This window comes from Anser brachyrhynchus, assembly GCF_964034855.1.
Source record: "Anser brachyrhynchus genome assembly, chromosome: 1".
In the NCBI taxonomy this organism is placed as follows: domain Eukaryota; kingdom Metazoa; phylum Chordata; class Aves; order Anseriformes; family Anatidae; genus Anser; species Anser brachyrhynchus.
The window spans coordinates 132,455,564-132,483,559 of NC_137694.1; the positions used below are offsets into that span (position 1 = coordinate 132,455,564).

General features: G+C 41.3%; 2 long non-coding RNA genes across 7 annotated transcripts in view; both read left to right on the forward strand.

Annotated features, from left to right (window-relative positions):
* LOC308177423 overlaps window positions 1-7,972 on the forward strand; it is a 135,828-nt gene extending 127,856 nt beyond the window's left edge. For 5 of the 6 annotated variants that reach the window (XR_013939094.1, XR_013939095.1, XR_013939096.1 and 2 more), the window contains 2 exons: window positions 6,115-6,210; window positions 6,597-7,972. This is a non-coding gene — a long non-coding RNA (uncharacterized lncRNA). Of the gene's footprint in view, window positions 1-5,807; window positions 5,968-6,114; window positions 6,211-6,596 lie in introns of those variants that run through there. The other variant, XR_013939099.1, reaches the window with a different exon arrangement.
* A 15,282-nt stretch (window positions 7,973-23,254) lies between these two features.
* Window positions 23,255-26,691, forward strand: LOC308177441. The gene is made up of 4 exons (XR_013939120.1): window positions 23,255-24,139; window positions 24,436-24,603; window positions 25,216-25,485; window positions 26,595-26,691. It is a non-coding gene; the product is annotated as an uncharacterized lncRNA (long non-coding RNA).
* The last annotated feature ends 1,305 nt before the right edge of the window (window positions 26,692-27,996 follow it).

A 27,996-nucleotide genomic window follows, 5' to 3' on the forward strand; every position in this document is an offset into this window, starting at 1 on the left:
TAAGCCTTTTTCAAACTTTCAACCTCCTTTTCTGAAGTGTGGATTCCCCAAAAGGACACTGTATTCCACGAATGAGCTCACTGATGACGTATGCAAAGAAAGCACCATCTCCTTGCCACTCAGTATTATTTCCCTGTTTCTTCATCCAAAAATCTTTTATGCTCTTAAATATGAACTGTTCTGCTCAATTAGCTGTCTTGTGGAGCCCCGAGGCAGCTCCCCATTGTGGAGCTCTGATCTGCATTCTTTCTTCCCAGCTGCCCAAGCTTTTGTTTTGAAAACACGTTTTGCTTGAATGGACGTAGTGTGCCAAGGCAGACAAATTGCTCTGACTGCTCTTCTAACCTTTGTGATACCTACGCGTTTCATCAGCAACTTTGAATTTACCGTTAGATAATTCCCCATCATGAAATGATGATTCCCCACTTGCAACTTCCCCCCTACTTTTTAAATACCTGTGAATCATCCATTCCTTAATCACCCTAATGTGTGCTTCAGTGATGGCTTATAAAACTGCATTTTTCCTATAGTTAGTGTACACCGGTACCAGTATAACGTGAAATCATGTGCTGTGCGGTTACCTAAGTGTATGAAATCTAGCTAATCATTGTTCAAATAAAACCTACAGTCTCAGAGAACAAAAGTGGATTTTTTTGATGTAACAAATCTATTTTAAGTCATTGCAGCAGCATTGTGGTCTGTAACCATCCCAAAGCAGAGCTGGAGTTTCTACTGGCTGTGAGGCCGTTTAGTTTAATCCACCTTTTCCTTTGGCTTATGAATTAACTCTAAGGATGCACAGAAAAAGATCAATAGTGAGTCACTGGTCAGTAAGGACCATTTGGTTTCCTTTACTTTTCCTTTTGCTCTCTGATTTAGAGAGGAAGAGGGAGAACTTAGATTTCGTTTGTTCTGGTGCAAATGCAAATTTCTTCTGGTGAATAATAATAAAATAAAAAAAAAGTGGAAGGTCAAAACAAACAAATGGATATTTCTAGGTTTGATAAATGCACGGAGAACATTGATAAAATCATGAACTTTGAAGAATAATATTGTTTTGAGAAAGCATTATTTTCACTTCAGAAAGGTGTTTTGAATAATGGTTGGGAGTGCTTTTAAACACTAGGTCCTGGAATATCACATACATTATTGTCTATCTGTAGAAGTTTGAGTGCTGTTTATGGGGTGTTTGGAAAAATGAGTTTGCGTTGTTTTTTGTGTTGAGAGCTAGCTACATCATTTAAGAGGGCAACTAATCCTCAGGTACTCTGTGCAAGATGAAATTTTCTTTTTGTACATTTAAAAGTAAGCACTTCAAGACTTGTTCTCAATGCAAATACAAAGAAGCTTGCACAAAATACTTTGATTAAAACCTTTCTTTTAAACAAGTCACAAATAGACAAGGCGTGATTACTCTCCATGCTCTCAGGAAAGGCCATCTCCAGTAAGACATCTTCACATGTTTCTTACTGATTAGAGGCCTCTTTATATTTGGAAAGATTTTTCAAGAAAGAACTTATTTTCCCCCATTTTTCGTACTTTACAGATCACAGAGCCAAAAGCCATGGAAACATCACAAACTCTACAATTCTTCTTGCCTACTAGCAAAATACCTACAATTTATTATACACTTGCTCATTTTAAAAGCTTAATTCTCCATATATTAACATTTTCTTAAGAAGTGCAACTACCTTTAGAAGTAAATCATTAACATTATCCTCTAGTCCTTTTCTTCCTCTCTGGCTTAGCAAAATTGCTGTTCTTTGGCACTCATTCATCTCCAGTGAGGCTCAATGTGGGAAATGTGTCCTACGTCATTGTACTGAATCACACTAATTTTTCTAATGAAGGCTCTACCAGGGCTTTTATAAGCATAGTGCATTTTTGCTTACTTTCATGGTTTTCCATTATGCCTCCAAGGGGAAAAAAGACAGATAAGGTAAACATTTTTGCTCCTAATTTTTATTCAACTAAATATATCTTTTATTACAGTAGCAAAGCAGGAGGAGAACATACGGTACAAGAGTAATCTGCCTGAAAGAGAAGGCACAAACACAATTCCCAGGGTTTCTCTGCCAGGGTAATGACTGATTGACAAGATCAGAACAAAATTCACATGGCAGGTTCCTCTTAACATTATCTTCAAATAATAATGCTGCTCCCAGGGCTCTAGTTTAATTGTTTCTCTGTCTGCCTTTGATAGCATCAGCTGAGAAGCCTGTATTGTCTCCCAGGTTGTTAAGTGCCTAGCAAGTCTGGGATTTAGAATTAAGTCGAAGGAAAAAAGAGACACCTTTGAAATCACTTTGTATTGTGAGTTACCTGCCTTCAGCTTGAAGTCCCTTGTCTCAGCCTAGAGGTGTATGGGCTCAAAACAGAGTCTCACTAAGCTCCTTCCTTCTGTAAAAACTGACGAAGGTTTCAAAACAACAGTTGCAGTCTGGAGAGGGCACCTACCTCTCCTTCCACAGACGGGACTTCCCAAACACACATATGGAGGGTAACTGTTTGTCACAAACCACTTATTCTGAGTGTCCCAGTGGTTGTGGTTGCTGAGCACAGGAGCGCATGCATTGGCATCCACAGGCCTCAAACCTAGAGCTCAGGATCCCAAAGGCCTCTTTGTGAGGGGATGTGCTTGTGCTTCAATTGGTTATGGGGGAAAGACGTCTGGTGTGGAGCTGCTGCTTTATGCATAAGCAGCTGTGCTTGCTCAGGTTTGTGGGGTCAAATACCTGGCTGATGGCTGGCTGGGAGTAAAAGCACTTGAGGCTGTTTAAATGTAGGGCAAAGCCATGGCTGGAACTGGCTTTGTTCTTTTCTGCCAGTGAAGACAGATAAGGTTTGTCATCTGTGATTTGTCTGTAAGAAGGGCTGTTACAGCAATTAGCTTCTAACTTTCATTTCACAGCTTCTGCTCATTATCTTTGATAAATGAAGGGTGCTTAGGATCAGGAGTGCCTCCTGAGATGGAGGGGCTTAACCATGACACCTGTACATGCAAGCACAAGCTGAAATCACTCGTGCAATGTTGGCTTCACATCACTGCTGTTCTGCCACCTGTTAAATTGCTTCACCTCGGTGCTCTGCTGGGTCATGTTCCAGTGAGCACTACATGCATAATCTACCTCTGAGTTTAGGTAAATGGAGTAAATTCACTCTCCTTCTTTACTGTCTCACTTGCCTTCCCTCTCATGCTTTGTGTGACAATGAATTTTGCACCACTGGACTAGAATCAAACAGAAAGCCACTGGTAACTTCTTTTTCAAGTGATGAGGATTGATGTGGGGAAGGGGAACAACCTTCTGAGTTGATCGAACATCTGGGAATCTTGAAGAAAGTTGCTCAGCTTGTGCTGGAACAGACCCACAAAACTGAAAAATAGAATTAACCCTCAAACATCCATCACCACTCAAAATCTTCCTCTGATTAAACTGCTTGGAATTCTACTTGACAATGACAAAGAATGGCATTTGAGAAAGGTCACAAGAAGCACTTTCAAATTCAGTCATCTGGAATTGATATGTATTTAGTTTGCTCAGTTGTAATGTATTGATCACTACAGTGATTTCAGAGCTCTGCATTTTCAGTGAGGAGAATGATCTCAGGTAGTAGACTCAAACCTATCTGCCCCTTGCTATGCACTTAGGGCAGGGCCACAACAGGAATTTCCCTCATGGCGGGGGGTAGGCTGTGGAGGTACACCATGTGAGCTACCCCAACAGTTATTGCTTCTGGATGCCCTGCCTCCCAGTGAATGCAAGGGCAGTCAACGTAACTGATCCCTCCGTGCAAGTGGGGCAGCTTCTTTCCATTAACCACGGGTAAAAGTGTGCACGTTGACTCAGAAGAGGCAATACGCTGGGTCACCATCCCACCTTACCTCATGGTAACTATTGATGCCTGTACTGTATGTCGTGACCCCACAATGAATGACTTTTAGACTGAGACTTCTTGAAGTCACAAGCCACACACCAAAATCTTCATCTGAGAAACAGCTACTAGGCATGCTTCCCATGGCCCAGGAAGCCCAGAGGAGGGAGAGCTCCAGGAGCAATTCACAGGTAGGATGAGTTAATGGCTTCTGTGAGGTCCCACGGCTCCACGAGGGATGGGACTGTGCTGGCATGACAGCTGAATCCAGGGCATCTCGGTGAGAGTAGCAATGACTGACCTCACTTGCTCCACAGGGACTGAATTAGCTGGCAGCCCCTGTGCCAGTACAGCTGCAGTGATCTTGTGGTGGCAATCTGCCCAGAGAGCTCCATTAGGGCACCACTCCTTCAAGTGTCTGTGGACAGCTGAAGAACCACTGCTTGGCAGCACTTGTAGACTGAAGGGTGCTCCTCTTGTTTATAAAAACAAAACCAAAACAAATGAACAAGCTCAATCCATTTGCTCTCCAGCCACCACAAACAATTTAACCGTCCAGCTCTGTCCAGCTGGTTGGTGCACTAATGTGACAGTGCACAAAAAGATGCGTACTTGATGTGTACCTTTCACGTACAAAGAATAGATCCCATCTTTCTACTGAAGGCCTGAGAATGTTACACCTGAGCTACTGAAGGTATTACGTGGCTATCATACTAGTGGGTTGTGTTCTTTCTCTTCAGTGTTAGCTCTGCAACCCTGGAGCCTGAAAATGGAGGATGGAGCACTAGAACTACAGGACTACAATCCAAGATAATTACACAGTGTCTTAAGTCCTCTTACTCAGCAGTGAAAGAATTCCTGCCAAGCCAAATCACTCCCACCCAAAGCTGAATTAACTTGCTTCTGTAGCAGTAACAGAAACATTTTTGCTCTGTCTCAGTACAGACTGAGGGAAAATGATGCTGTTGAGTAAACCCTCTATACTTACCTGCCTCTTAAGTTTCACTGTGGACCATCTACAGCTAAGTAAGTGAACACACATTTCAAAGCACTAACCCCAAACTTTCAGATACCTCTGTTTCTGAATTAGACATAGACTGTCATTTACCATCTAGGTATTAAAAGACATTGAGTGCATCCATCCTTTCTAAAAGTTTCAACACTTTTGGAAAAACAAAACAAATCAAATCAAAACAAAACAAAGCAAAAAAAAAACACAAACAAAAAAAAAACCACAAAGTGAGTTGTGTGCTGTTCATGCATTTGGAACCTCAGTATCCTGATCTTCCCGCAAGTAGAAAACTGCCTCACAGATGTGAGTGGATTTATATGAAGAACATTCTGTAGAAACTGGGGAAAAAATTAAACATTGCCTTTAATCAGTGTAGCAGAGACAGTGGGCAGCGAAGTAGGAACTTGTTAGCCAAGTCTCCATGGTTGAACTCTGGGACAGGGCTAGAGCTGCCAAAAGTCTTGCCACTTCAGACACATGGCTGCTCTGCATGTGCAAATCAGCTTGGGCAGGGAAAGCTGCCCTGACAGCAGATTTCCAGTTACGCTCACTGGCAGGCAAGCCTAGGGTATGTAGGAGAACAACACAGAGAGAAAGAGTCTTACTCCCTGCCTCATGCTCAGCGTCAAGACCTAGTGTACACAACTGCTCCACCCTGCACAGGGCAAAGAATAAATGGAAATTATGTCTTACTGGATCAAATGTTATCTCCTTACTCCTTTTTGCCTTTGTTATTGGTAATAAACAAAAGGGAGTTTAACTCATACTTAAAAATGACAAACTCTTTTGTTCTGCTCATATCTTCAGAAACCATTGTTTGGGATTGTTTACCCTTTGCTAGGAGCTACAGATGACTTTGCAGGACTTTTCCGAGAGCAAGAAGAGGGACTGTCCTGTCATAATCACTGAGGTGGGGCCGGTACCAAACTTTCAAGAAAACATATTTAAAGTAACAGTGCGTGTAAATCTGGTAGCTCTACTTTTTCACTTTATCATCTAAATACTTCAATATGAGTGGAAAAATGGAAACATAGTTCCCTTCTCATAACATCTGTCTCATCAGGACATCTTCTCCAGTGCAGGTAGGATTCAATCTTGAGGTGTTTTTTCTTCTTCAAGAGATACGGGAGATTGGGCTGGAGAAAAGCAAATTCTTCTGTAAGGCAAACAAGGATGTACAGTAACTCTTAAATCTTCCTGAAGTTTGTATCCTGATTTTTCTCTTCCAGATAATTTTTATGGAGGTTTTCATAGCCTGGGAGAGGCTGTGAAAGAGATCCCCATCTTTCTCATCTCGTGTCTTGCACAGCACAAAGTTGAAACAGGTATGTTGTTGTCCCAGCAATAAGCACATGGTTAATTCTGGACCAGAGAATTATGTTCAAAATGTTTCTGAGTTCAGAGCAGAGTCTGGCAAAGCTGTGACATTTTGGCACAAATCATTCTTATTATATAGTCTCCAATTGGAACAAAGCTGTTGGTTAGCCCTTTCTTCTAGGAAAGAGTTTTGCAGCAAGGCTTAAAATGCTTAATGGTGTCATTTGAACGTCCTTTAAAATCACTCATGGGGATGGGGAATATAATAATTACATAATATCAGCAATAGCACTAGGATAAGGCAAACTAGGACATCCAGGCTTGTTACACTCTAAGGTTAACTATGCTATATCAGAAAATTAATTTTACATATGTTTGTTTCTGTACAATCCAGGGAATGGTGACAAATGGAACATAGTCATTCCACTGAGAAACACCAAGAGAAATACCAAGCAGAGCCAGGAAATTGCTGTCAGGCAGCAATGACATCAGCCCACAGCCCTTGCCAGCCTCCCTCCATCACGTCAACAGATCCAGATCGCTGCTCTGGAAAGGGCCACTCCCTTTCCCTTGAATCAGAGAGCACATGATCAGATATAAAAGGCATTTAAAAAAAATTTAGAAGAGCGTTGTGAGCACTTGACATCTAATGTTGAATGTGCGATTCATTTGTTTTTATGAATAAAATAATCAGCATTTTGGATGGATCCCCTTCTTCTTGCCCTACTGTTGTCCCCCTTAAATTTTGCTTTTTTTCTACAGAGCAAGTTAAAAGGATAAAAGTTCCTATTTTAAAAAGTAGATCATCCCCTCCACAATGTATTTTGTTACCTTATGCTTTTAGGCTGCATCCACTGCTGCCATTGTTTCTCTAGCCTGCTTTTGAGATTGTGTATAATATCTGTGTTCCTGAGTGAATCAGTCATTGTTCATGTCAAAAGGGTGAGGAACCCAACTGCTAATTCAAGTTCTTTGCTTGCTTGGCTTGTTCATTTCATAAATAGCAGAAAATGTTCTTCAGTCAGTGACTGATTTATTTTCAAAGTTTAAAAATGTTAAAATATACTTTTTGGAAAATGGAATTTGATCTTCCCAAAGGAGTCACTGACTTTCAGTTTTCAGATATTACTATAAATATGCCTAAAAATCATCAATGGTTAAATAGAACTGCTTCCAGGAATGCTTTGATGGCTTACAAGTGTCAAACTAGAGGTTATTTTAACTATTTTAAGTTGCAGAACCTTCAAAAGACAGTGACAGCTGAAATAACTGAGTAATCTTATGTAGCAATTGATATGGCTGGAAAAGCATGAGAAGGCATATATAGGTTTCAGCATTTATGATATCACACAGGTAAAAAAAAGAAATGTTTTTATTGAAAGAATTGTGTTTTTTACTTCAGGATAGATAAGGTTTTTTTCCATACAATTGGAAAAAACTCAGTGAAGGCAAAGTACATCAATTTTATCATGAGGTAAACTCAGCAAAATCAATTCTGTTGTCCTCATTGACAGTTATTAAATTATTTTGGATTTTTTTACATTGGAATACCTCACATAAATTAATATTACAACTTGTTTGCACTGTTCTGGATAATCAATGTGAAAAGTCAATTATTTCACTTGCTCTTGTGTTCAATTTAAATGGCAGTTAAAATCACAGACACTCTATTAGAAGTTATTTTTCATGCTTTCTATCTACCAAGCAGCATCGTGTCACATAAACTCTCGTTATTTGGAGGTGAACATGTTTCAGTCTGAATCTTGACAAAAGTGGGAATTTCTAGTCTTTGTGGGAAAGGGGAAGGGGAAGGGGAAGGGGAAGGGGAAGGGGAAGGGGAAGGGGAAGGGGAAGGGGAAGGGGAAGGGGAGGGGAGGGGAGGGGAGGGGAGGGGAGGGGAGGGGAGGGGAGGGGAGGGGAGGGGAGGGGAGGGGAGGGGAGGGGAGGGGAGGGAAGGGAAGGGAAGGGAAGGGAAGGGAAGGGAAGGGAAGGGAAGGGAAGGGAAGGGAAGGGAAGGGAAGGGAAGGGAAGGGAAGGGAAGGGAAGGGAAGGGAAGGGAAGGGAAGGGAAGGGAAGGGAAGGGAAGGGAAGGGAAGGGAAGGGAAGGGAAGGGAAGGGAAGGGAAGGGAAGGGAAGGGAAGGGAAGGGAAGGGAAGGGAAGGGAAGGGAAGGGAAGGGAAGGGAAGGGAAGGGAAGGGAAGGGAAGGGAAGGGAAGGGAAGGGAAGGGAAGGGAAGGGAAGGGAAGGGAAGGGAAGGGAAGGGAAGGGAAGGGAAGGGAAGGGAAGGGAAGGGAAGGGAAGGGAAGGGAAGGGAAGGGAAGGGAAGGGAAGGGAAGGGAAGGGAAGGGAAGGGAAGGGAAGGGAAGGAAAGGAAAGGAAAGGAAAGGAAAGGAAAGGAAAGGAAAGGAAAGGAAAGGAAAGGAAAGGAAAGGAAAGGAAAGGAAAGGAAAGGAAAGGAAAGGAAAGGAAAGGAAAGGAAAGGAAAGGAAAGGAAAGGAAAGGAAAGGAAAGGAAAAAGCACAAGGTCAAATATATTGTTAACTGAAAGAAGATCTTATAACTGCAGCTGTGTTTTTGGATTTGGAAACCTTGTGTCCCCTCCTATATCTTTTACAGTTGTCTTGAGAGATCTTTCACCTGTTTGATTCACTCTTCCCTGAAGTTATACTAGATATTACCTTAGTCTGCAAACAGTTCCATTCTCAACCTTCTTCTTTTTCTCAGATCTCTACCACTTAAAGTCTCTGCCTATCGAGAATAAGGATATCATATTTATTTGTGGCTGACACTGCAATTACAAAAGTCATAAAAATAGACAATTTTCTGCAGGAATTATGTGAATGTTTGAGTGCAGAATTTATCTCCTTTGCAGTTTTGATCAACATCCTAGAAAAATAATACTGGAAAAAATTAAGAGTACATTGAAAAAATATGGAAAAAAAGTAATAAAAATAGGTGTTAGTAGAAATAGAAACTTGTGACTACATTAAAATGGAATCTGACATGGTCTGTGTCTTAGTCTTTCCATGACTTCCAAAACCAACTTGAACCTACGTTCCAAAAATCATACTAACCTGTACTGGCATATTTGGAAGACAGATGTACAACATTTATTTATTTGTTTATTTATTTATTTATTTATTTATTTTGATTTTTGCAGTCCTAGTGTTTGTTTGTTCATTCATTTATTTTTTCATTCCAAATTGAAAACCTAAATTGACTTAATTTCAGGTTAAAATTATACTTGTAAACCTGATATATACATTTGAATTTATTTTTCTTGAGTGGTTGGGCAGCTTTACCTTTTATTTTAAACCACTGAGCTTATTTGTAATAGAAAATTATTTCCTCCTTCTTAAAGATGTTAATATTTGCTAAATCACCATTAGTTTATTACTAAGTTGATTTGAATCTGTGTTTTTTGGGTAGCATATGAATTACTTTTCAAATATTATCCAGCTCCAGTTTGGATATACCAGACTTTGTTTCTTTATATACCAGCCTATCTGGTTAATTATTCCTGGAAGTTTGCCTTTGTTAAAAATGTATTTATTATTGATTCATCCATAATTGCTTCAAATGTATATTTAAATTATACACTGCTTTCTTTAGACATCAACTGAAGCAATTAATGGCTTGCATGAGGTTTGTCCTTCATAAATATCATTAAAAATTCCTCCCTTCAAATGGAAATAGAGCTTCACAGAGCTTGTTCTGTTGTGACACAATTGCAGCTGTTTTCCTGTTCCAGCTCCTGAGGAATGTATATCCATTAAAGAGTCATTAGATAAAAATGCACAATCAACTCCTCAGCAGGAACAAGAACCCAAGACCACTCACCAAGCCATGGGAGCACTCTAGGCGGCAGGCTAAATGCAGATACTTTTTTTTTTTGTTTCTTTCCGCGACTTTATCAATCTATCTATCACTCCTTCCTGCATGGTGATGTGGCTTCATTGCAATGATGTCAGCACTATTGAGTGTTAGGTAAGCCTGATGATATACTGGATGGAACTGCCTTCAGCTAGATCTATATTAATAAACTAAATGAATTAAAGGTGTTCCTGGGCACTGAAATCCACATCTATGGCAGCAAACTGCTGGGTGAGTGCATGCAGGCTGTCTGCTGGGAAAGGTCCCTTCAACTCCCAAACCATTCTCAGGATTTAGTTGGGGAGAAAGCTGATTGATGTTGGCATAACTCATTCCACGATCCATCTTCAGAGCTTATGAGTTTGTACAAACCTAACCCAGTAGCCGTAAATGTTCCCATATACCATTTCATTTAATAATGAAAAGCTTGGAAGCCTCACTGTACTTGGAGACAAGGCAACAACTTGCAAGTCTCAAGGTGAGGTGCCCTGCAGAGTCAAAGTGGCTTTTGGATAGGCATAGTTGCAAAAAATATCTGTCATTATGGACTCCCAAGTAAGGATGGGTTTGGAGAGATTTGTTTTGGTACGGGTTTCTTTCTTAAACTCAAGTATCTAAGTAAGTGCTACCCTGGGAGTCCTCGGCTCTTCCAAGAAAATTTCACAGTGATAGTAATACAAAGCACGTTGCAATAGCTGAAGGCTATGCTTATGGAGAGCCATAGCCCATTTCTGTTTGAATAGCTCAATCTACTCACACAAGCCCAGGTGATAATCTAGAAGGGTGCAGGGGCTAGATCTGTATTCCTAATTAGATTTGTAGTTCTCTGCAGAGAGAGCTGAGATCTTCAGCACGCAGAGTTATCCGTTAGTGTTTATTATCTCATTTGGAGCCCTTTGTTGTCTAAGCTGAAAAGTCAAGATAGAAAAATGCCATGTTTTATTTCCAGGTAAAATCAGAAACAGAAAGAAGGAAATGGTTAAAAGACTTCACTGATCATGAAGTTAAATGTTGTTACATGTGTTGGACTTATTTACATATAGAATGATGAAGTTAAAAAAAAAGAAAAAAAGAAACAAAAAATTTTGCTTAATTACTCTGTATGTTTCTAAATGCGTGTTTCCACTTCTCACTCATTTTGCCTTCAGAAAATGGAATGATCCTTTGTAATACTCTTGGAAGCAAAAGAGTAGAGCCTTTTAACCTTGATTCAGCACCAGTTTACAGTGTGGCAAATCTTTCCACTGCTGTTCTCTGGATGCTTATAGTAGATAGCACAAAAGACTTCAACAGAAATCGGTGGTGTTACTCCTACAAAGCATTTTACTTTTGCATATCATCTTTTTGTATCCCAGGATGCTCCTATAAACTTAAGTAATGTGTGTTTTCTCCACAGGAGTAGTTTTGCCCACTGATTTTGTGGGAAATATTTACATGCAAGCAGTGAATACAGCTGATTTCCAGTGTAAATAAGAGTTCATGACATAAAAGTCCCAGCTGCAACACAGCTCTGGCCCCTATCTCCAGTTTTAAGAGATCCAATAACCTAGAAATGAACAACACTGACTTTTGTGCTGTTAAAAATCCAAGGCATTTCTTCCTTCACTGTATAGTCTTCAAAGTAAACTTGACCCTGGCTGTGAAATTCTCTCACGCATTGAGATACCAGCTTTTTGTATACCACGGACATGGCAGGTTTCTGACTGATGCTTGGTTTAGACACATACACAAAGTGCCTGAGGCACCCGTGGAGCCTAAACAAAGAAGCCTAGGGAAGGTCTCACCATACCTATTGTCTTACACTGACATCGGCCTTTCCATTACAAAGCCCTGCAAGACCTAAAGTAATCAATAATGATGAATGTGGTTTCTTCCCTGTGTGCATCTGAGACAGATGGAGAGTCACTGTGGACAACAATAGCCTGCCGGCAAGGGCCCTGACATGGTTGCTTAAAAAAAAGAATATTAGAAGAAATCCACCCACCCCCAACACCCACATAAGAATGAAGTACCAAGTTTTGTGTTTTCTTTTTCCATATTTGCCTGCTTGCTGACAGATTCCTTCAGAAAGCAGTAACTTGATTGTTTGCTTTCACAAGGACCAGCACTGTTGCTGAGCAGCATCCATCTCTCGGGGAAATGTGATGGGCAGCTTTTCGACATGATTTCCTCTCTCTGCATCTCCCTTCCTTTCCAAACTCCCATTTCCTGAGATCTCTTCATCTCTTTCGCCATCTCTCTCCTCTCTTGCCTATTTCATTTGCTTCCCAGTGTGCTCTTCTACAGAGACATCATATGGCTGAGAATAAATGCCTCGTGTGGTCTTGGAAAGAAACTGGTAATGGAATGTTCTGCATTTTAAACCTCCTTACTGGGTCAGATGGAGGAGGCAGTCCCACAGTGACACATCCCCAGACAGATTCCAGGCAGGAGGTTGGCTTCATGCTGTGAGCAGGTGCTGCATACACCTCGTCCCAGCCCAGCCTGCTCACATTTGCTCTGCCTGCAGCACGTCTCCCCTTTGGCTGAGGTACAACCAGTCCTCTGGTAAATGCACAAAGAAAGGAAATCCAAACAGACTGGAAGTCAACAGGAATTGGTTAGTTTTCGAGTGTTGTTTTTATTTATCAGTTACCTTATATTTCCCTTGCCAGTAGAAGTGCACCTGGATACTTGGTAGGGATGATGAAAAGTCATCAGTGGTATGTATAAAAACATTTACCAGTGGCACTCACCTTAGAAAGTGATTTTAGTAAAACCAGGAGCAATGAGAGAGCAAAACAGGAACATAAACAGGAATCTGTGAGGTTGCATTTGGTCCTCAGTTCCAATGGGATGGGAGAAAAGCTTTCCTGTTTAATCATTATTAATAGAAAGCCCAATGTGAACATATTGACAGGCTTTTATTATATTACTAATTCATCAGAAACTGTCCTAGCAGTATTTTACACAGAGTTCAGCAGATTGTGTAGTAGTGGATGTAAATAAAGAAATGTTACATGAAAGACACCAGATATATTAGGGTCTTAATTATCACATAATGGGACTGCTTGATCTTAAGCTATGGCTGGCTTTGTTCCTGAACATATGAACCCCTCCTCATCGATACACACTTCTAACTGTGTGCACTACTCCACTGATCACCTAGAAGGATATGTAATAATGCTGGCACACTTTGCTTTCCTGGACAAAGGCACACACTGCAAAACCCTTGCTAAATTATTGACCAGTGTGTCCTTGTGCATCAAGGGGAAAAAACCCATTGGAGTCAAAGCTTGTGACATGCAGTGTATGCTTCTTAACTTCCAGACTCTTCTTTGTGTGGACCCCAGCAACAAGTGAGTTTCCAACCTGTCCCTTCCCTTCTCTTCTCAGCCTCGCTCCTCCAGAAGAGCAGGTGTGATCTGTCTGCTTCAAACCCAGCACCATCCACACTAGTGGAAAGGACAGAGAAGAGGCAGGCTGGCATTTTGAATAATTTATTCCAGTCTTCCTGCATGGGTGGGGAAGTAAAAGGCTTCTGGAGCCAGTGGGGATGCACTATTGCAAATGAGGGCACTGTTTAGCTCTGGATCAGGCTAATTCCTCCCTGTGGACAGCCCTTGGAAGAAAACAAAAAGCACGCCCAAAGACAGATTGTTTCCTTTACATTACTAACAAAAGTGTTTATTCTAGTAAAAAGCTGAAGAGGAGCAATTAGAGACTTCGGGGAATATGCTAAGTGAAAATGTGTTTTTGGTTATCCTGGAGTACAGATAATTTACTAAATTGCCATATTTTACTCCTTGTGGTTACCAGTGACACAGTGACCCCCTTGTGGTCATGCTCCTCCGCGAGGTTCTGAGAAACCCCATAGCCATTGCAGCTGCCCTGGGATGCTGCTTGTCGCTGTGCCCCCAAGGGGGTCCCATGGAAGGTCCCCTCCTGTGTGCTGCTGCTGGGAGCTATATGCTGCCACGGCTGCATGGGGAGCAAACGTGTCGTGTGCTGCTCTGTGAGTGGGAAGGGTGCGAGGAAAATGGCCCTAAAAGCCTTTCTGTGGTTTGTTTGGGGCAACTCTATATTTACAGGGTGCCTAAAAAAGCCTTTGTCTGAATCTGTTTGGCAAGCTACAGTTATCAGTTCCAGCGCCAAAACTTAATTTACATAGCTACTCTGTCTACTGATTGGAAAGGATGAGGTGGGAAAGAGCAGGATGGACAGATGAAAATAAACCAATGCGAGCTTTACTTTTAAAACTAGCTCTTTCTCCATTATGTTACATTTTACCCCAACACGATGCCCAGTCCAGAAGCACAGGGGTAGGGGTTTGGAGCCTTCTCCCTTTCCTCTTCCAACCTCAAGCTAAGCATTTGCCACAAGCTCGGGCGCTGGGGTGGGCTTCAAGAGGGCTTTCAGCAGCCTTGCTGCATGCTTGCTGTTTATCCTGTCCTACTCAAAGGTGGTTTGCTGGAGTATGAGACATTGTGAGCGCGCTGTAGCTCATATGTGTGTGTGTGTGTGTGTGTGAGTGCACACATGTGCACTTCAACATGTACCAGTGGTGAGGCTGGGGGACATTACTGCTCTGTTATAACAGCCAGGCTGTCCTAGGCACATCCTCTCTGCATCTGTCCCTCTAGCTCCAGCCATCTGCTGCTCTGAAGCCACTATGTCTTTCCTTCAAGGACATTCAACAGTCTTTTGTGAGAGATGTGAAGGAAACCTTGTGAGACTATAGCCCTTTCCCTACTCCAGCCTTGTATGTCCCCTAGTGTGGCCCCAGCTGTTTTCATTCTTTCCCACTGTATTTAAACAGGATTTTACCAAAAAAAATGTACCTCTCCTAACATTTACCATCATTCAGTGTTTCCTCTCATCCCTTAAAGACTTGTACACAGTTCTAAAATAGAAGATGACAGCTTACCAAGATGAACCCTTAAAAAACTCCAGTGACAATAAAGTAATAATACCCCATTATCCCTTAGATCCCTCCCTACTCTTTTTTTTTTCTTTTTTTTTTTTTTCCTGACCTCTACCCAGAGCTCCAGAACTATATGTTTTGAAGGTCAGCAGACCAGTGTATAGTCAATTAGTCGATTTTGGATAAAGCAGCAGGCTGAATTCCAGCATTGTAGCCTGCTGCTAGGTCTCCCTGCCTGCCTGTAATCTGAGAGCTACAGTACAACCTTCTGCAGCACAGAGAGAGGCAATGATTTATATGGAAAGGTAGCTAGTCCCTCTTGCAGATCACTGGTTTCATGCTTCAGATAAAACATCCATCACCAACCCGTTGTCAGTTTCCATCTTCAGGTAGCTTTAATGCAATATGTATCTCCCTCCTCTGCCAAAAAATCTGCAGTGACCTCCTCTTGAGATGGCTATGCCCTGGGCAGCAGTAGCAGGAACCACACCTGAAAAGAAAGCCTGTAGGTTTTTGAGCATGCGGCAATGAGAAAACACTGATTTGGCTAAAGCTGCTACTAAAAGCATCTGTTGCTATAAAAAGCTGTACACCATGAAGAGACAGCAGATGCACAGTCTCGGCTGGCTGGTCAGTGCAAGCCCTGCCAGTTCCCAGCACTTTCCCCATCCTGGTAGAGGCGGCTCTATCTTGTGTGGGCTGAGCCTTGGATTTCTCATGCTCTGTCAGATTGCTCCTGCTGAGTCATGTGAACCAGAAACATGTAAATAGGCACCATGTGTTGACCCCATGACACACATTGAACTCAGGGACTGGCTGTACCAAGTCCTATCCTACAAAAGGCTGGCATTGTGTTAATGAACTACTTCCTGGACCTCTCTTAGCAATTGCATGAGTGTGCAGTGTTTTGTGCTGCTTAAAAGACTAGGCAGATCTCGGCTGGATGGAAATAAGAAGTGTGGCCATACCATCTTCTGTGCACTTTCCATGTCCCTATTTAACAGACGTTAAGCCCAAGCAATTCCCTTGCCATCATTCAAACACCTTTACTTAATTAAGCCACAAATGGTCAATGTATCTATTTCCAAGTGTGCACGCAGCAGCCCAAACTGAAGAGGGGGCACCTGTTGTTCTGTAGAGATTTGGCTCTGGTGGCAAGAAGAAAAAATCTGAAACAAAACTTCTTGATCTGGCCCCACGTGTCCCTATCTGGCTCACTGTTCACAGCATCGTAGGGCTACATCTGTAGCAGCAAGCTGAACAAGCCTGAGACTGCTGTTAGTGCAGAGCGGCTGGCAGACGATGAGCCACATCCATGCTGTTGCACTCTCCCCACCCAGGACTGAATGGCTGCATGCAAACAGCCAGCAGGGGATGGTCTCTGGGCTGTGTGACACCCAGGCCTCACCTGTGAGTTGGGATATTAGGATGTGCTAAAGGCTTGCCAGAAACTATTCTGATAAATTAACAATGCAGGTGGTCAAGTGGATGGAAAGGGAATGTTCCTTGGCACTGTAATAGGCAGGCTATAACAGATATAGCCAAGCAGCCCACATCCTGCACAAAAAGCTCTGTGTTTTCAGCCCACAACAACTGCTTTCTAGTGTCTCAGACACCCTCGCTTTGGATTTCTAAGGCATATTAGAAGCTGCCACATCAACACACCACACAGCTAATTAGAGACCTTTTCCCTGTTCATATTCCTGTACAGTAGCTCACCCTTCATTTAATCTTGCTCCACTTCATCTCCTAGTTTTAAGCGCAGCCAAAAGAAAAGAAAAAAAGGAAAAAAAAAAAAAAGCGTACTTAAAGGAGTTTAAATTATACTGCTGATACTGAAATTACAGTATTCATGCTCTAAATTATACTTCCAACTTGGACGTTACCTTTTCCTACTGCATCAGGAACAAACCCATGGGGCCTTTCCTTTCTGCATTCAGTCATCAAATGAAAATACTTTCCTTCTGCCTGAGTGATGCAATCTACCGTGATCAGCAGAGTGATGTGGTCATATACTGGAGCCCACAACCCAAGTGCTGTCTTGAGTTGTTTTTACTGTGCCGAAACTGCCACAGCTTCTGTGGCATCTGTGAGCTCAGCTCTGAGCATCATGTGACAGGAATTATGTTGTGTTTGACAAATTCTGCCAGTTGCAAATTACCTTGTACACCTAAATGATACATAAGTAATGTCTAATAATAGCAAGAGGAAAAGCTGCTCCAAAATACTTCTATGCATCATTCATAAGGGTACCAGAGCTCACTGTTCTGTTCTGCTCTTGATCCTGAAGATAATTCTCACCCAGTATTTCTACTAGTCTGACTAGCCGTGCACGCAGAAATGTACATGCCCATTAGGAACTTGCTGTGCTTGGTGTACTCAATCTCATGTTCGTTAATGCACTCCACTGGTGCCCTTTTTCTCTCGCCCACCCATTCCTTGCTGTGCTGATGGTTACTCATGAGATGCTCCCAACCAAACTCGTGGGATGCGGTGTAAACTGAGAGCTGCCAATCTGGCTGCATTTTCAGATTTTGAGAGTGGGAGAAATCCTTGCAAATGTCATTTTAGCTTCTATTATACCCGTAGATTAGTTTCTAATGCATATGTAAATGGGTATAGGATTTACTAATGTTTTATTACCCACAACTCTCCTGTATTTTTATGTGAAAGCTCAAAATATTTTAATGTAGATAGAAGATGATTAAATGTAACATTACCTAAATGAGCATCATTATCAAGTGATAGTTTTAAATTAAAAAAAAAATGTTTGTTTGTTTATATCTATTTTGTCTATTTTTTCCCCTTCACATGTTTGTATTTTCTCTTGTAGTCATTTAAAAATGAAATCTTCCAGGTTTCCACAGATTCAGTCATTTGATTTGATGGGGTTGGAACAGGAATGCCTCCTTGCTCTATGGAGGAAGACCAGCATAACCCAATGGTTATTTTATACCCTGATATCTGGAAAGGGGTTAGACAAGCCCATGCAAATTTTCCTTCCATTACCAGAAGACAAAACCCTCTGTGGTGTAATCTGGAAATCTGAGATAATTGGTATGACTCCTGACTTGACCATGCAGCCTAGAAACCCTTTTAAACTCCTGGGAGTTTCTTTATGAATGTCATTCACAGAGCTGGTCTTCAGTGCTACAGAACAGCTCGATAGTCACTTGTCAGACAGCAGTTGTGGGGTGTTTTCTGTGTCTGTTTCTCACCAACATCTACTTGATAAACCTGGGGAGCAAAAATAATCTTTCAATTCAACTGTGTGCTGTGCATGGAACTAGCCTTGCTACCATATCGTTGTGATGGAAAATGGCTATGCAAGACAGTGGAGCTGACATACCATTTTCTGCCTTTGTGTTGTAATTCTGAGGGCAAACAAGCCTTGTGACCTGCACTTACCTCTTCCTGCCAGAGAAGCCACTCTGTGCTTCCTTTAGCAACCACTTTGTTGCTGAGGAGGTAAGTGCTGTCCTGCAGTGGGACAGAGCTGATTTTCTTACGTAGCTTCAATGAGCAAATACCTCAGCATCAGAGTACAATCAAAAGTAGTGCAGCTCTGTTGATGGTCTTGGCATGGAGACTGAGAACTGAAAAGGTCTAGACACAGAAGTTGAAGCCAAACTCCCAGAGAAATGATGAGTATAAAGGGATAATTGCACAGACAGGGCAGGTGTCCAGATTGGAGGTGAAGGGTCCACGTTTTGACTGACACGTTTGTTTCAGTTGCTGCTTTCGCTCACTTTTCCAGTTGCTATGGGGAACTCACTCTTTTGCCATACACTGTACTAGACATCAGACAAGGACCAACCTGGGTCAGGAGACAGGCTGTCAGGGTGTCAACCCGTACTCCACACTGCCTGGTGTGTTTTCCTTCTTGTGGAGCATGGCACAATTGCTGTGCTAGGCTGCAAGGTCCCAACCCATTTGCAGCAGGATTGAGTTTGCCTCATGCACTTCCAGGTTGGCAGAGCAGATCCAAACCTTTCCTTTCTTCACCAAGGCAGAACGCACCACTTGGGGTGCTTAGGATTTTTGTAATTCAGCCATGGTGAGAAAGCAAGACTCTCTGTTTCCAAGAAAGTGAAGCTGACAAACAAAAATGGATAATCTATCCTTCCTTGCAATACAATGTGCTAGATATTTGAGCCTTGTGGAGAAAAATTGTATGAATTGCATGGTCAGGGACTTAATAATTCTTAGAAATGAATCACTGCTGTCAGAGTTTCTATGGGAACAGAGAAATAAATGAATAATTAGGCTATTTTCAAATTAATTCTATCAGAAGATCCAAATGTTGTGCAATGGCTAGAAGTATCTGAAGAAATAAATCATTATATTATTTATATTTTGTTAGTTACTGTTACTGTTTCTTTCTTTCTTTCTTTTTTTTTTAAAGTATGTTTTATACAACGTAGTCACAAAACATTTAAACTCAACAGAAGACAAACAGGACATTTGGCTGTAAGTTCAGAACAATGAACTCATGAGGTTTATTTTTATATGCAAGTTCAACTTGGACACATGCCATGTAACACAAAAAAAGTTACCACTTAATGCCTTTTTTTTTCTCTCCTAAAATGATGAGGGCATCTGGATCCCATTTTAAATTGCAAACTAGGCTTTTAGGCTTTTTAAAACAATTTGCATAGCTTGAACTAATCAGTGCTTTGGTTGATGTGTAGGCAGTAAAAGACAACATGACCCCAAGCATGAGGAGGTGAGGGAGAATTGCATAAGTTTTGGCATTTCCTCGATTTTGAGAGCTTGAATTTGCTACCCTGACATTTCAATGTAAGTATGGATATGTACAGCTGATGTCAGAAAGTAATGCCAGAAGAAGACCCCTAGGATAAGTTATGAATGTTTCCCAGCATCACAAGTAAATGTTTGCAGGGCCTGAACACACAGCCTAATGTTCCTTACGCAAAGCCAACATCCTCAGCCAGCTGCATCTGTCCCATGCGAGGTAAGAACCATTCACTGCGGTCCCTGAAGAACTCATGAGCTCCTGATGCCAGAGACCTAACTTCTGTGATCTGCACTGTCTGTTTCTGGTGATACTGGGCTGATGACCCTCAGTTCCAGCTGGTTGTCTCAACGTCTACCGATGCCCTGCCAATCTCCTCTCAGATTTTGGAGTGATGGTTTCCTCTCTCCAATGAAACTAGTCTCTGCAAGTGACCCCTGATTATGTTTAAGAATGGCACTTCTCCAGCCCAAACAAAATGCAGGGTCTTACAGCTGAACTACCATCAAAGCAGGTGTTGCAGGGAATAGAAATCTTCAGTTGTGTGGGAAGCAGGAGGAATGGAGAATTTTTACTCTAGACAAATCCAATTTCCTTGGAAATGAGGAAACTCTAAGTATAACCCTCCAAACCCGAGTGTCAGCTGCATAATCCTAAAAAAAGACATCTTGGACTAGGTTTTGCCCAGATTACAGTACTCTAGAGTGGATGGTTGGAGGAGGGCTTGCCTAGCTGGAGCCCAGCACTAACAGACTGGTGAGGTGTTTCAGTGAAGCTCTGCGGGAACCCAGCTCTCTATGAAACATTTTGGTTTCATGATACAGCTTGTTCTGCCAAAAGCATTCTGGTGTTTTGATCATGCTACCCTTCAACCTTCTGCAGCATGCAAATCTTCACAGACAGCTTGGCCACTATTAGAGCTTGTTTCCAGATGGCAAAATGCATACTCTGAATCCCTAGAACAGTAGAATGGCTGTTGCTTGAAAAAAATGTTGCTGGGATTTCTTTTCATCTTGGACAAAGACATCACAAAAAAAGATTCAGGTGATTTACCTGAAATGTTCTGAACCAGTTTTCTTTGAAGCAGATACTTGCCTGGCACCAGGGGCTGGGGAGCAGCTCTGCAGGCAAGGCCCTGGGGTGGTGGTGGGCTGGACATGAGCCCGTGGTGCTCACAGTCCATAGATCTTACCAACTGGAAATGGGCTTGTGCTCTAAGCACAATCAACAAATGATAGTGCTGCAAATGCTGCCTAAAACTGCTGTGTTGCCCCCAAGACCAGAACAGCAGAAATGATGGACAGCATTGAACCGGCACATGGTGGGGTACCTTATTCTTCCTTTGTTGCTTTTTATAGGTAGTTGACAAGCTTGTGAGGTCTGCATGTGTCTTCTGAGTAGAAACTTTACCACACAGATTGATCTGAGTAGAAACCTTACCACACAAATTGATCTGTGTAAAAACCATCAACTTCAACAACTGTGCTCAGGTCAAAGCAGTGTTATATTTTACTGTAAGCTATCTGATACAGATTAGATTTGTAAATTGAGAAGTACTGTAGAGTCCTTTTCCAGGGCTGAGCAATCCAAGAAATATTAATTTTAAAGTCGATTCAGATCTGAGCACTTGAACTGTGTCTAGAGTCTTGCACACCATCCAGCTTTTCTTAGTATCTGTCACTGTTACTGTTTGTTATGACAGCTACATTATTTGTGAGGTAATGGAACATTATAAAACAAAGCAGAACTGTTTAAAGTATCAAAATTCCCTTATTATGAATACTTTAGTCTTGGGTTTCGTTATTTTTTGGGTCACCCAGAATGTACATTTGTATACTGTAGACATGATAAATCTCTATATTAATCTTCATGACCTGCATTTGCCCTGGATCATGTGATCTCAATATTTCCATGGTAAAGAATAGCAGGAGTCTCAGTCAACTCTACATAGAAAATGTAAGACATTTATTGTGTTTATAAAATTCACTATGGGCCTGATCTTGTAATCCTTCTACTTGGTTAAATCCTCATTATTCATTTAAGGACTGAAGTAAAACTTCATATGTAAGGGAAGATTTGTAACATTAGGCCCAGCAGGATACTAACATCAGCAGCCATCATCCGTGTCTTCCATCAAGACAAGGAAGTCATGGAAATGAAACAAAAAGTTCTTGTGGAAATGATGGCATTGGCATTGCCTCTGGGGAAGGAGGGAGCATCGCCCAGTGAGTCTGCAGGTGTGCTGAGGCGAGAGGCAAGGAGCAAGGAGAGGGCAGCTCCATGAAATGAGACCACTGAACAAGGTAGGGCACTTAGGGGGACAAACCTAAAGTGGAAGAAGGCAGTTGTGGATATCGATAATAAAGCAACAGTGTTGTTAAGAACTGTTCTTCACATTAGCTTGTGATGCTGGTTTATTATTCTTATTCCATGCTCCTTGTGAACAGAGGCCCTTTGCCTCTTTGGAGCCACCCTTTAAGTACTGAATATTGTGATGATGTCCCCACAGAGCCTTATTTTCTACAGAGTGAAAAGACTTGTCTCCTTCAGTTTCTCCTCATAGGGCAGGTTCTCCAGCCCTTTGATCATCCTCGTAGCCCTCCCAACAAGTGTTGAGTAGAGTGGGATGATCACTTTCCTGTCTCCACTGGTAATTCCCCTGCAAATGCAGCCCAGGATCCAATTTGCCTCTGCCCCAGGACAGGAGGGGACATGAGGGCAGCAGCTCTGGGCTGCCCAGCCAGCTGGCAGAAGAGGGGCTGCGTTGGACTCTGCACCTAGGGCTGAGGGTCTCCAACTCAGCCATTCTTGCAAGACGTGAGGAACGTGCCTCATTCTCACTCACTCTTACGGAAAATAAAGGAAGTCTCATTTCAGGCCTAAACACTTTTCTTAGCCCAAACCATAAGAAAACAAAACAAGCCTTGATAATGACGGCTGGCTGCACGTTAGCTGTTGCTTATCTGTGAAAGGATGCAATAAATTAAATTAATCTAAGGGAAGAGGAGGAGAGGCTGCGCTCTCTGCTGTTGTTTGTTTAGTTTAGATGAATACTAGATATCGCTAGATGCCTTCAAGTTTCAGTTTTCAAACATGTTGCCAAAAGCGTGGGAAGGCATGCATGAGAATGAGCACGACTGACGTGAGCACTCCTGGCTATTTCATTTCACTTGTCCATCTTTTCCTCACTTCTGAGGTCTTGTTATCTCTAATAAAAGCACTTACACATGCTGCTGGTGGTTCTGTTTGTGAAAAAAAAATGACACTTTTGGCACATGAGAATGGTCATGTGAAGTCAGAGAAGACACGGAACTCTCCTGATTAATGTATTTGTATAATTAATAATTTTGTGAACTGCCTCTAGAGACTAAAATGTAATAAGGCAGGTGTCTTTTCTCTTCTAACCTCCTGTGCCATGAGGACAAAATCTCATGAATTTTCTGTAACTCTCTTGAATTGACTCTTCTGAATAAAATTAATTACTTTTGAAAAATGCTCTCTGGGAGACCTAATTCTCTTTTATTATGAGCTGCTGACATACTTCTAATCTGTTGTTGAGACAAATGATTTTAGAATCTTTACTTCTTTTTTTCCTCAAAATCCTACTGCTTTTCCAGAGAGATTTGCAAGAAACAATGGCTCGGAAACCCTTATTTCTACCTTTATGAGCTGTCTTCAAATTTAAAAGCAGACTGCTGGCAAGGAACATTGATGTTTGCACTAACAAGGGATGTGGCACTGTAGAAGTGAGTCAGGGTATGGGATGCACATGTCTCTATGCCAAAACTAGGATTAAAATTGGTCCTCTGCACTGCCTGCTGCGGTGGGTAAGGAGAGGGCTAGCATAACAACACCTCTGTATGGTGGTTTGGGAGCATTGCTTTATCACTGAATTTATTGTTTATTTACTTAGCGGCATTGATTGCCAATCCTCTCGCTGCCTGAAGGGAGGTTAACAGCCTGCTGGGACTGGAAGTTTCATCACGGGGGGAGAACAACAGAAGGCAGAATAGATAAAGACAGGAGAGGGTATATAGCCACATTAGTCCTTGGGGAGAGGAGGAGCAGCAGAGATGACGTAAGGACTGCCAATTAACAGCAAATGGGAAGCACATGCAGCACTTGGTCCTTTATAAGGTGTGAGAGCCACTGCAGGAGGGTCATGGAAGTTCTTGATTGTTTGAGACCTTTCTTAGACACATGCATGTTTGGTAAATGCAACGAGCTCTTGTGGTGATGCAGCTTACTTCTTGGTTCAGACCTCGTTGTCCCCACCAGGGGCTGCAGTAGTCTACATGTTAATACATATCTGGAGTTGAGGTTCTGGTTCAGTTCCCTCTGAAGGGAATCTGGTTTACATATATCAGGGGTATTCTGCAGACTGGACCAGTGCATGGTAGTTTGGGTAGGTAGTTGCTTTACTGCTCTGGACCACAGCAACCTCCAGGCACAGCTGAGAAACACTTCTGCTGTGGAGTTGTTAGTTCATGTGCTTTAGGAGGTCAGAACCTGAAGCAGTGGACTAAGATGTTGCTTAAAATAAAGTTAATTATCATCTGTTTGCAAATACTTTTTTTTTCTTGAAAGAAATTTTAAATAATGTCAAAAATATTCCTGATAATCAAATCTATTTAAGATGTCCTTAATTCAAAGCATTTCAGCACACTTCAGACTTACAGATGATTTACTTGTCTTTAATAGATTTGTGAACTGTATGATCATCAAACTTCCCCAGTGATCTCCTACCTTTACCAATATGCTCTGTCTCACTTTGCCCTGCAATAGAGAGGCTGTGACAGACATCTCACTCAGAACAGTGTCAAAGAACCCCGAAAGGCTTTATTCCTTGGCTTCTTGCTCTGACATTTGGTAAGTTGCCTTAAACATATCAATAACCAACACCTTCAAGTACAGAGATGTGTATGGTGGTAGCAGGCATGTTATGAATAGCTTGGTTTTGAGAACTCCTTCCCTATCCCTGGAGACATACCCTAAAATTGAGTGGGCCATATTAGATAACGAGAACAAGACTGCCACTATAAACTTGTGCTGAGGTCTTCCTACTTAATTAGTATTGAAACCTAGCTCATTTGTGATGTTCAGAAATATTAAGTTTCATGCATTTCCAAGTGAGATATGCTTCCGCTCCATTAGAAAGAAGACAACCTTTGCACCTACATGCAAAGATGTTGTTTTGAAAAAGGAAATCTAACTAAAAACAGTTAACACAATCTTTACAGCTGAGTCATGTTCCTAGACACCGCATGTTCCTCATGTTGTGTAAAACAATAAACATCTGACTCAAGACTGAGTCTTCCGCTCCTCGGGCCAGGTGCCCTTGCGCTAGATATGCCATTCATTATCACAGTGCTTGAGACCCTATATAAATCTGGCCCCAAGCCTTTCTTTGCAGAACATTTTGGTTTTCTTCTCCTTTTTTTTTTTTTTTTTTTTTAATATTTCACCTGTCTTCTTGCTCAGGGGATTCCAGGAACTGCAGGGATCCCTGTGAATTCATAGATGCAATTTGTTATACCATGAATTCTGAGTGTTTTGAAGCAAAACTGGTGAGTGGGCAGATTTTGTCAATGGTGCTGTGCTGAGAGAAGAAGACCGTGTTCCAGAATCTTGTCTGCAGATTGAAAATGGACATAAAAACAACAACAACAAAAAGATTTTGTTTAAAATAGTAGAATGAACAGAACTCAATATTAGTGCTACTCTAAAAGCTACATAAAGCACTGTGATCAGGTATGTACCTTTATTTATATTAGAATAAATAAAAAAGTTACCATCATCTTATATAAAGTTGGTTTAAACTGATAATATAGTACAGACACCATAAATAACACTGTCATGATTTGACTGCTAGTCAGCTGGGTTGAAGTCCAAACTAACAGCCAGATAAATCCTACGCAGTCATTCTATTTACTTAGATGGATTCTAGGTCAAGTGCTATAGCTTATGCTGTTGATATTAAAGCATCTTCCTAATTTGTCACACAAGATGTCACAATTTTTATGTGGGGACAGATCACAATTTTTCAATATTTCTATGCAAATATCTATAGTGCAGTACTTAACAAAATATTCAATAATATTTTTAAAAATAAATTTGACATGGAGAAACGTGAATTTATAGATCAGTATTGCACCATAAAACCCCTAATATAGTATAATTTATATCTTTGTTTCTGTGGCTTTCTCTTTTTCTAAGGAATGAAGATTGGAATTAGTGAATTCACAAAAGGGATTTTCCTACTAACACGTTTTCTATGGGAGTATCATAGTTAGGTGCAAAACAAAAGAGAGGCAATCCAGGATGTATTAATAAAAATAAATACTCTGAGAGACTGTGAGATTCTAGTTTGTCAGGGAGGGCGGACAAGGACACAAGGTAATGCACAAGTACTCATCTCATGCAGAGCTGATCTGCTGGAAAGATAATGGGATTGATGCAAAAGGCCAATGTAGAAAGAACTGGCCTAGCTCCTGCAACTGTAGTATGTGTTTGATGTGCAGTGACCTTATGTTTGTGGAAATAAATTGTTTAGGTCAGTCTGAGTCGGTCAGCAGAGAAATTCCTATGACTACATAAATTGTCTTCCAGTACTTCAAGTACATTTTTGATTGTTTGCATCTTTCTGTTTTACATTTTATGTTTTATCTGTGAAAGAAGTAGTGGATGAGGGTATTCAGAGTGTTTAGTTGTTCCTGGATCTGTCTGATAGATGACACTTTTGAAAAGGAGAGAGAACTGTTCATGCAGCATCCACAATGTTTGTTTGTTTTTATGTTTGCTGGCAGGAAAGGGCTGTTTTCTCTGAATAACAGAATGGTTATGATTAAATTGCTCCTTAGGTGCTGTCATAGCATGAGCTGGTCCCTTAAAAGAATTGGATTAAACTTTACTCATGTAGACTCAACCTCACCAGTGTCTGATCTAGGTAATGAGAGCTTGGAATCTATCTATAATATAAAGTGCTGTAAATGTGTCTGAATTGCTGTCATTGTACATACGTGGTATGTATATCTGAAAATGTTTTCTTTTCCTATTTGTGTGTTGTTTTTTGAATCTGTGCTTAGCAGTTTTATAAACCAGAAAAGAGAGCTCAATGTCCACCGTAACTGCCAAAAAGACCCAGACATTTCCTCATATTTATAGAGGACGTATATTATACTTGAGTGCTAACATCAAAATCTAGGTCTTGGCAAGAACTGACTGAAAAATACTTCTCTTTCAGTAGACAGGAGACCTGCCACCAGCCTAGAATATTTTGTTCTTGTACTTGCATCTCTAAAGAGATCTGTGGTTACCAGGAGTGCCTCCTGCGCAGTTCCTTCCTCCAATACTTGCATATTCCTTATGTGTCCTTGAATCTCCCCTGGAGTCTTTCTCCAAGCATGTTAGTTCTTCGCAGTCCACCCAGTGTGCAGAACAACCTGCAGCTATGTAGACTGTGTATTAGCTTTTCATTAGCTCAGTCCCAGTTCTCGTCAGTCACTCTGCTTCAAGTCATTTTTTCTCATTTGTTTTTATACACAAAAGAGGTTCAGACTGTTGGATAACATTTGGTTTAGAGCAAAACATGAGAGCAAAAGGGCAAAACAGCTGTAAGCCTCTGTGAAGCTTGAGCCAACAAGGACTCTGATTTTTCTGCATAGTAGTGAAAATTTCTGCGATTTTCAGCCTACTGTGATGTGTTTCTCGTGCACTTGCTTAGGAAACAGCACAAAATTAATCAATTTGCCTGCTTCTGTCCTTGAAATTTTGGTTTAATATGTACCTGATGAAATCAGGCTATGGGCTCCACTAATTCTAGTTACCTTGCAGTCAGTTAGAGGTAGAATACATTTATAATATTGATAAAGTTGAGCTTTTTTTTTTTTTTTTTTTTTTGAGCTCCAGGGAAATGAATGTTCTCTCTTATTGAAGGAAATTGCTCTAATTTAAAGGCATTAAATGTTTAATCATTTGTCACTTGTCTCACTTGCAAATACTGCAGATGGTTTTGTTGTTTATCTAGGCTGACTCTGAGAAATGAGAAGTGATAGAAAATTCTCCTAAAGTTTTTCTGAAGACAAAGAAAAACTCGAGAATTGTCTCTGAAGATTTTTTCCACCTGAGCTGAACTGTGAAACCTGATGTCTGACAGGTAAATTAATAAAAGAGGGTGGCTAGGTTCTCTCTGTTAGTAATTCTATTTCTATACAGTGAATAAAATTTTTCTTTCTTCTATGAATACATATGTCTGGAAACTAT